At 63.2% G+C, this 7,500-nt stretch overlaps 2 non-coding genes across 2 annotated transcripts in view; both read right to left on the reverse strand.

Moving 5' to 3' along the window:
• Positions 1 to 1,699, reverse strand: part of LOC137409232 (large subunit ribosomal RNA) — a 3,769-nt gene extending 2,070 nt beyond the window's left edge. Inside the window, exon 1 of the ribosomal RNA XR_010980467.1 lies at positions 1 to 1,699. This exon is cut by the window's left edge and continues 2,070 nt beyond it. This is a non-coding gene — a ribosomal RNA (large subunit ribosomal RNA).
• Positions 1,700 to 2,073: 374 nt separating this feature from the next.
• Positions 2,074 to 2,226, reverse strand: LOC137409218 (5.8S ribosomal RNA). The gene has a single exon (XR_010980454.1). It is a non-coding gene; the product is annotated as a 5.8S ribosomal RNA (ribosomal RNA).
• Positions 2,227 to 7,500: the final 5,274 nt, after the last annotated feature.

The following is a 7,500-nucleotide window of genomic DNA, read 5'->3' on the forward strand; positions in this document are numbered from 1 at the left end:
TTCACATGGAACCCTTCTCCACTTCGGTCTACAAAGTTCTCATTTGTATACTTGCTACTACCACCAAGATCTGCACTGAAGGCGGCTCCACGCGTGCTCGCGCACTACGCTTCGACGCCACCGACACGCCCTCCTACTCGTCGGGGCCTGGCATTTCGCACGCGTTGCCCCGACGGCCCGGTATAGGCCGCGCGCTCCAGCGCCATCCATTTTCAGGGCTAGTTGATTCGGCAGGTGAGTTGTTACACACTCCTTAGCGGATTCCGACTTCCATGGCCACCGTCCTGCTGTCTATATCAACCAACACCTTTTGTGGTCTCTCATGAGCGCGCGTCGGGCGCCTTAACCGGGCGTTTGGTTCATCCCACAGCGCCAGTTCTGCTTACCAAAAACGGCCCACTGGGCACTCTCTGTTCGCGCTAAGCTCGCGCGACCCCGCTCGGGAAGGGCCGCGCTTCTTACCCATTTAAAGTTTGAGAATAGGTTGAGGACGTTTCGTCCCCAATGCCTCTAATCATTCGCTTTACCGGATAAAACCATTTATCTCGAGTGCCAGCTATCCTGAGGGAAACTTCGGAGGGAACCAGCTACTAGGCGGTTCGATTAGTCTTTCGCCCCTATGCTCAAGTTTGACGACCGATTTGCACGTCAGGATCGCTGCGAGCCTCCACCAGAGTTTCCTCTGGCTTCGCCCTGCTCAAGCATAGTTCACCACCTTTCGGGTCTGAGCGCGCGCGCTCTCGCGCCGCGGGCACTCGCGTCGAGTCGCCCGCGGGCCGGCGTTGCGCCGACACGCCAGTGCCGGATCGCGCCCGTTTTGCCTTAGCTGCGCCGCTGGGGTTCGCGCGTGAGCCCATCGACTCGCGCGCGCGCTCAACTCCTTGGTCCGTGTTTCAAGACGGGTCGGACGGAGTGCCGGGAACCACACGACTCGGACCCCGGGTGCCGCGTGGCGTCGAGCGGCGCGACAGACGGCGCGCGCGACGACAAACTGCGAGCAGTTCGCCGCCGGCGTCCGCGAGCCCGCCGCCTCGAGCCACTCCCGCGCGGGGAGTGCACCGCAGGCGCTCCTCGCCCGTCGAGTCGGTCAACGCCTCGGTCGGCCTATAACACGACGCGCGAACGCGTCGCCACCTAGCCGCCGGGCTTCCGACGACTCGACGGGCGGTCGTCGCGCTCCGCCGCCGCCAAGTGCACCGATCGGACCGCCCTCCCGAGAGAGCGCGGCCGCTCGGCTGAATGACGACGACGAACTCGCCCGGTTCCGTCCGTTTGCCTCTGAACGGTTTCACGTACTCTTGAACTCTCTTTTCAAAGTTCTTTGCAACTTTCCCTCACGGTACTTGTTCGCTATCGGTCTCGCACTAGGTATTTAGCCTTAGATGGAGCTTACCACCCGCTTTGGGCTGCACTCTCAAGCAACCCGACTCCGCGACGACGACGGGCGTCCGACGCTCGTCCGGCGAGTAGAGGGCTGACACCCGCTCGGGCAGACCCTTTCAGAGATACTCGTGCCGGGAGCGACGGTCGCGAGTCGCCGCCGAAACGCCACATCGCACGGCGACCGAGGGGTCGCGGGCTTCGGCGCTGGGCTTCTCCCCTTTCGCTCGCCGCTACTCGGGGAATCCTAGTTAGTTTCTTTTCCTCCGCTTACTGATATGCTTAAGTTCGGCGGGTAGTCGCGTCCGATCTGAGGTCGTACTAGACGAGTTCGGACGACCGCGAGAGCCGCGCGGGACGAAGAGGGAGCGCGCGGTCTCTCCGTCGCCGCGCGAGCGACGGAGGCGACGGCGATCGCCGCGTCGCGGCCGCGCGGGCTCGTCGAGAACCGACTCGACGAAACCTCGCGCGCCCGACGCGCGTCGCCGTTCGCGCGCGCTACGCCGTAACCTCTTCGTCTCTCTCTCTCTCCGCGCGGTCACGCGTCGTCCGGGCCCGGGCGCGCGCTCCCCTCGGGAGCGAGCGCGCCGGTAGTACGCTTGAGGACGAGGCCGACGCGCGGTCGGCAGCGTCCCAGGGCGTCGCGAGCGGCGCCGACGAGGGCGCGCTCGAGCGACGATGGTCGGCGAATGACGACCCTCAGACGGGCGCGGCCTCGGGATGACCCGAGGCCACAATGTGCGTTCGAGATGCCGATGATCGATGTGTCCTGCAGTTCACATTGCCTAACGCAGCTGGCTGCGCTCTTCATCGACGTGCGAGCCGAGTGATCCACCGCTCAGAGTTGTGCTTCGCGTAGTCGGGGCTACGCTCTCAGTTCGCGTTCGACTCGCTCGGGGCGGCAGGCAGCGCCGCCCGCGCGCGCGAGTCCTCGCCCGGTCCTCGCTTCAGTCCTCGTGTGTGTCAAACCGAGACGAACGAGCGCAGTTCGGTACGGGCGCCTCTCGCGAGCTCGCCGTGCGACGGCGGCTAGCTCGCACGAGGTCTTCGAGCGATAATCGCGGCGCGCGCCGAAACGCGCGACGCGACTTTACCGACCACCCCGGTCCTACGCACCCGTACCTTTCGCGTAACCGTCAATTCCCGCCTCGACGTCGACCGCGAAGTCGACGTCGCGACGCGCCGTCAATTCCCGCCTCGGCGTCGAACGCGAAGTCGACGCCTCGACGCTAACCGTCAATTCCCGCCTCGGCGCCGACCGCGAAGTCGACGCCTCGACGCTAACCGTCAATTCCCGCCTCGGCGCCGACCGCGAAGTCGACGCCTCGACGCTAACCGTCAATTCCCGCCTCGGCGCCGACCGCGAAGTCGACGCCTCGACGCTAACCGTCAATTCCCGCCTCGGCGCCGACCGCGAAGTCGACGCCTCGACGCTAACCGTCAATTCCCGCCTCGGCGTCGAACGCGAAGTCGACGCCTCGACGCTAACCGTCAATTCCCTTTCTCTTCGGGCTCGCGGTCGACGTTCTCGAGCGCGTCGCTTTCGCGAACGCGTTCTCGAACGACGGCCGGATCATCGACAATGATCCTTACGCAGGTTCACCTACGAAAACCTTGTTACGACTTTTACTTCCTAGAAGTGATCAAGTTCGTCTCACTTTCCGCCTCGCGACGCGACGCCCGAGAGCGCCGTGTGCCGCGCGCGGTCCGTGAGCCTCACTAAACCACTCAATCGGTAGTAGCGACGGGCGGTGTGTACAAAGGGCAGGGACAGATTCCCCGCGAGCTGATGACTCGCCAGTACAAGGAATTCCTCGTTCACGGAGAACAATTGCAATCTCCGATCCCTAGCACGTTCGCGGTTCAACGGGTTGCCCACGCCGACCGGCGCGGGAGAAACACGCTGATGCGAACAGTGTAGCGCGCGTGCGGCCCCGAACATCTGAGGGCATCACTGACCTGTTATTGCTCTCCGCTTCACGCGGCTAAAAGCCGCTTGTCCCTCTAAGAAGCGAACGGTCGCCGTCCGTAGTCGGCGCCGTCTATTTAGCAGGCAAGAGTCTCGTTCGTTATCGGAATTAACCAGACAGATCGCTCCACGAACTAAGAACGGCCATGCACCACCAACCACTGAATCGAGAAAGAGCTCTCAACCTGTCTGTCATAACAGTGTTCGGGCCGGGTGAGGTTTCCCGTGTTGAGTCAAATTAAGCCGCAGGCTCCACTCCTGGTGGTGCCCTTCCGTCAATTCCTTTAAGTTTCAGCTTTGCAACCATACTCCCCCCGGAACCCAATGACTTTGGTTTCCCGGGCAATACTGCTGGCGGCAACTTCTGTAGAAGTGCGCCCAATTGCCAGTCGGCAACGTTTACGGTCAGAACTACGGCGGTATCTGATCGCCTTCGCACCTCTGACTTTCGTTCTTGATTAATGAAAACATTCTTGGCAAATGCTTTCGCAGTAGGGCGTCTTCGGACGATCCTTGAATTTCACCTCTCCCGTCCGAGTACGAATGCCCCCGGCAGTCCCTGTTAATCATTGGCTCGCCGACTCTCTAACCAACAAAATGAGTACGAGCCCATTTTCCATCATACCATGCTGAGCTGTTCAAGCTGCTCGCCCCCTCTAAGCGGTTCAATTTCTTCAAGGTGAACGTGCAGCGGCGGCGCGCTCACACGGCGAAGTGCAAGCGACGCGCGCCCTCCGCGCCTGGCTCGGTCGGGCGAGAGCGACCGGTACGGCCGTCCGCCCTCCCGCGTCTGACGCTTCAACTACGAGCTTTTTAAACGCAGCAATATAAATATACGCTGCTAGAGCTGGAATTACCGCGGCTGCTGGCACCAGGCTTGCCCTCTAGTGGATCCTCGTTAAAGGATTTGAAGTGTACTCATTCCGATTACGGCGACGCGTTTGCGCGCCGCATCGGTATTGTTCGTCACTACCTCTCGGTGTCCGAAGTGGGTAATTTGCGTGCCTGCTGCCTTCCTTAGAAGTGGTCGCCGTTTCTCATGCGGCCTCTCCAGAATCGAACCCAGATTCTCTGTTATCCGTTAACGCCACGGTTGGCATAGCACCAACCGTCGTCAGCATGATAGATCAGAAACTCAGTGTAGGCGTCGCCGGCTCGAAGGCCGTGCGATCGGCGGCAATTACTCGGGTGTCGTCCACCGAGGCCCGTCCGGAGACGAGCCGCTGGTTTTCGCCTAATAAGTGCGCCCTTCCCACGCCCGGAGGCGAAGTCGGAGCCTTGTCGCATGTATTAGCACCGGAGTTACCGCACGTTATCCACGGGTGAGTCTGTCCCCAGTGGAGTCATAACCGATTTAATGAGCCGTCCGCAGTCTCGCCGTCTACACGGCTTGTACTTAGACATGCATGGCTTAATCTTTGAGACAAGCATATGATTACTGGCAGGATCAACCAGATAGAGCTCGGTCGACGCGTACGTCGCCGGCGTCGGGCGCGAGGGGTTGCCGGTCCCTCGCGCCCTCTAGCGTCCGTCGCCTCGGTCGACGGACGCGGCAATCTAGGTTCGTGTCTCGAGGCTCGCCGCGCGCCGCCGCCTCGCGAGCGTACGAAGCACACGTCCGCGTCAGACGCGTCCGCGCTTCGTCTCTCCTCGCGAAGCCGCGCGCGACTCTCGCGTCTTACGACTGCCCGTGCGTAAGACGCGCGCGACGACTGTCGGCGCTCGCCGCCTCTAGCGACGAGGCCTCCGCGTCGCGACGCGTCTCGCCGTTCGTGAAAACGGCCGTCGGCGTGTCGCGCGACGATCGTCGTCGATGGTACCCGGCCGCGCGCCTCGATCGCCGGGCTCGACTCGATCGTCGCTAATGTTCACCACCTTTCGCGCGATCACCTCAACGCCGAGCGAGCGTCTCTCGAAGGAGAGGACGCCCCTCGCGACTCGTCAGTCGTACCGCTCGAGCGACGGTTTCGACTGTCCCGACCCTTCGCTCGCCTCGCGAGCACTCGCGGACGGCTTCGGCGCGCGGCGCACTAGGTGCTACTCCGACGCGTCGAGCGGCCAGTCGCTAGTCAGCCAAGGAAATGTCCGAGAAGATCTCGGACGGTTGGGGGCGCTCCCTTATCGCTCGAGTTCCGGAGGGCGGTACCCACTCGCGTACTCGCGTACGCGCCCTCGGATATGGAATCGAACGACCCGCGAAGGCGGGAGCGCGCGGGTACTAGTAGCGCGCGGTAGTTCGCCTCCTGAGAAGACCGACAAGACGAGCAGCCTTCGGCTAGCCGAGCGAGACGGCAACTACTAGTAGTACGCGGGAGCTCGCCTCCTGAGAAGACCGACAAGACGAGCAGCCTTCGGCTAGCCGAGCGAGACGGCGACTACTAGTAGTACGCGGGAGCTCGCCTCCTGAGAAGACCGACAAGACGAGCAGCCTTCGGCTAGCCGAGCGAGACGGCGACTACTAGTAGTACGCGGGAGCTCGCCTCCTGAGAAGACCGACAAGACGAGCAGCCTTCGGCTAGCCGAGCGAGACGGCCTCTACCAGTAGTGCGCGGTAGTCCGCCTCCTGAGAAGACCGACAAGACGAGCAGCCTTCGGCTAGCCGAGCGAGACGGCCTCTACTAGTAGTGCGCGGTAGTCCGCCTCCTGAGAAGGCCGACAAGACGAGCAGCCTTCGGCTAGCCGAGCGAGACGGCCTCTACTAGTAGTGCGCGGTAGTCCGCCTCCTGAGAAGGCCGACAAGACGAGCAGCCTTCGGCTAGCCGAGCGAGACGGCCTCTACTAGTAGTGCGCGGTAGTCCGCCTCCTGAGAAGGCCGACAAGACGAGCAGCCTTCGGCTAGCCGAGCGAGACGGCCTCTACTAGTAGTGCGCGGTAGTCCGCCTCCTGAGAAGGCCGACAAGACGAGCAGCCTTCGGCTAGCCGAGCGAGACGGCCTCTACTAGTAGTGCGCGGTAGTCCGCCTCCTGAGAAGGCCGACAAGACGAGCAGCCTTCGGCTAGCCGAGCGAGACGGCCTCTACTAGTAGTACGCGGGAGCTCGCCTCCTGAGAAGACCGACAAGACGAGCAGCCTTCGGCTAGCCGAGCGAGACGGCCTCTACTAGTAGTGCGCGGTAGTCCGCCTCCTGAGAAGGCCGACAAGACGAGCAGCCTTCGGCTAGCCGAGCGAGACGGCCTCTACTAGTAGTACGCGGTAGCTCGCCTCCTGAGAAGGCCGACAAGACGAGCAGCCTTCGGCTAGCCGAGCGAGACGGCCTCTACTAGTAGTGCGCGGTAGTCCGCCTCCTGAGAAGGCCGACAAGACGAGCAGCCTTCGGCTAGCCGAGCGAGACGGCCTCTACTAGTAGTGCGCGGTAGTCCGCCTCCTGAGAAGACCGACAAGACGAGCAGCCTGCCTGCCTGCCTGCCTGCCTGCCATCGTCTGACTTTGACTTTGCCTGCCTGCCTGCCTGCCTGCCTGCCTGCCTGCCTGCCTGCCTGCCTGCCTGCCATCGTCTGACTTTGACTTTGCCTGCCTGCCTGCCTGCCTGCCTGCCTGCCTGCCTGCCTGCCTGCCTGCCTGCCTGCCTGCCTGCCTGCCTGCCTGCCTGCCTGCCTGCCATCGTCTGACTTTGACTTTGCCTGCCTGCCTGCCTGCCTGCCTGCCTGCCTGCCTGCCTGCCTGCCTGCCTGCCATCGTCTGACTTTGACTTTGCCTGCCTGCCTGCCTGCCTGCCTGCCTGCCTGCCTGCCTGCCTGCCTGCCTGCCTGCCTGCCTGCCTGCCTGCCTGCCTGCCTGCCTGCCTGCCTGCCTGCCTGCCTGCCTGCCTGCCTGCCTGCCTGCCTGCCTGCCTGCCTGCCTGCCTGCCTGCCTGCCTGCCTGCCTGCCTGCCTGCCTGCCTGCCTGCCTGCCTGCCTGCCATCGTCTGACTTTGACTTTGCCTGCCTGCCTGCCTGCCTGCCTGCCTGCCTGCCTGCCTGCCTGCCTGCCTGCCTGCCTGCCATCGTCTGACTTTGACTTTGCCTGCCTGCCTGCCTGCCTGCCTGCCTGCCTGCCTGCCTGCCTGCCTGCCTGCCTGCCTGCCATCGTCTGACTTTGACTTTGCCTGCCTGCCTGCCTGCCTGCCTGCCTGCCTGCCTGCCTGCCTGCCTGCCATCGTCTGACTTTGACTTT

The sequence above is a fragment of the Watersipora subatra genome, chromosome 11 (genome assembly GCF_963576615.1).
Source record: "Watersipora subatra chromosome 11, tzWatSuba1.1, whole genome shotgun sequence".
NCBI lineage: Eukaryota > Metazoa > Bryozoa > Gymnolaemata > Cheilostomatida > Watersiporidae > Watersipora > Watersipora subatra.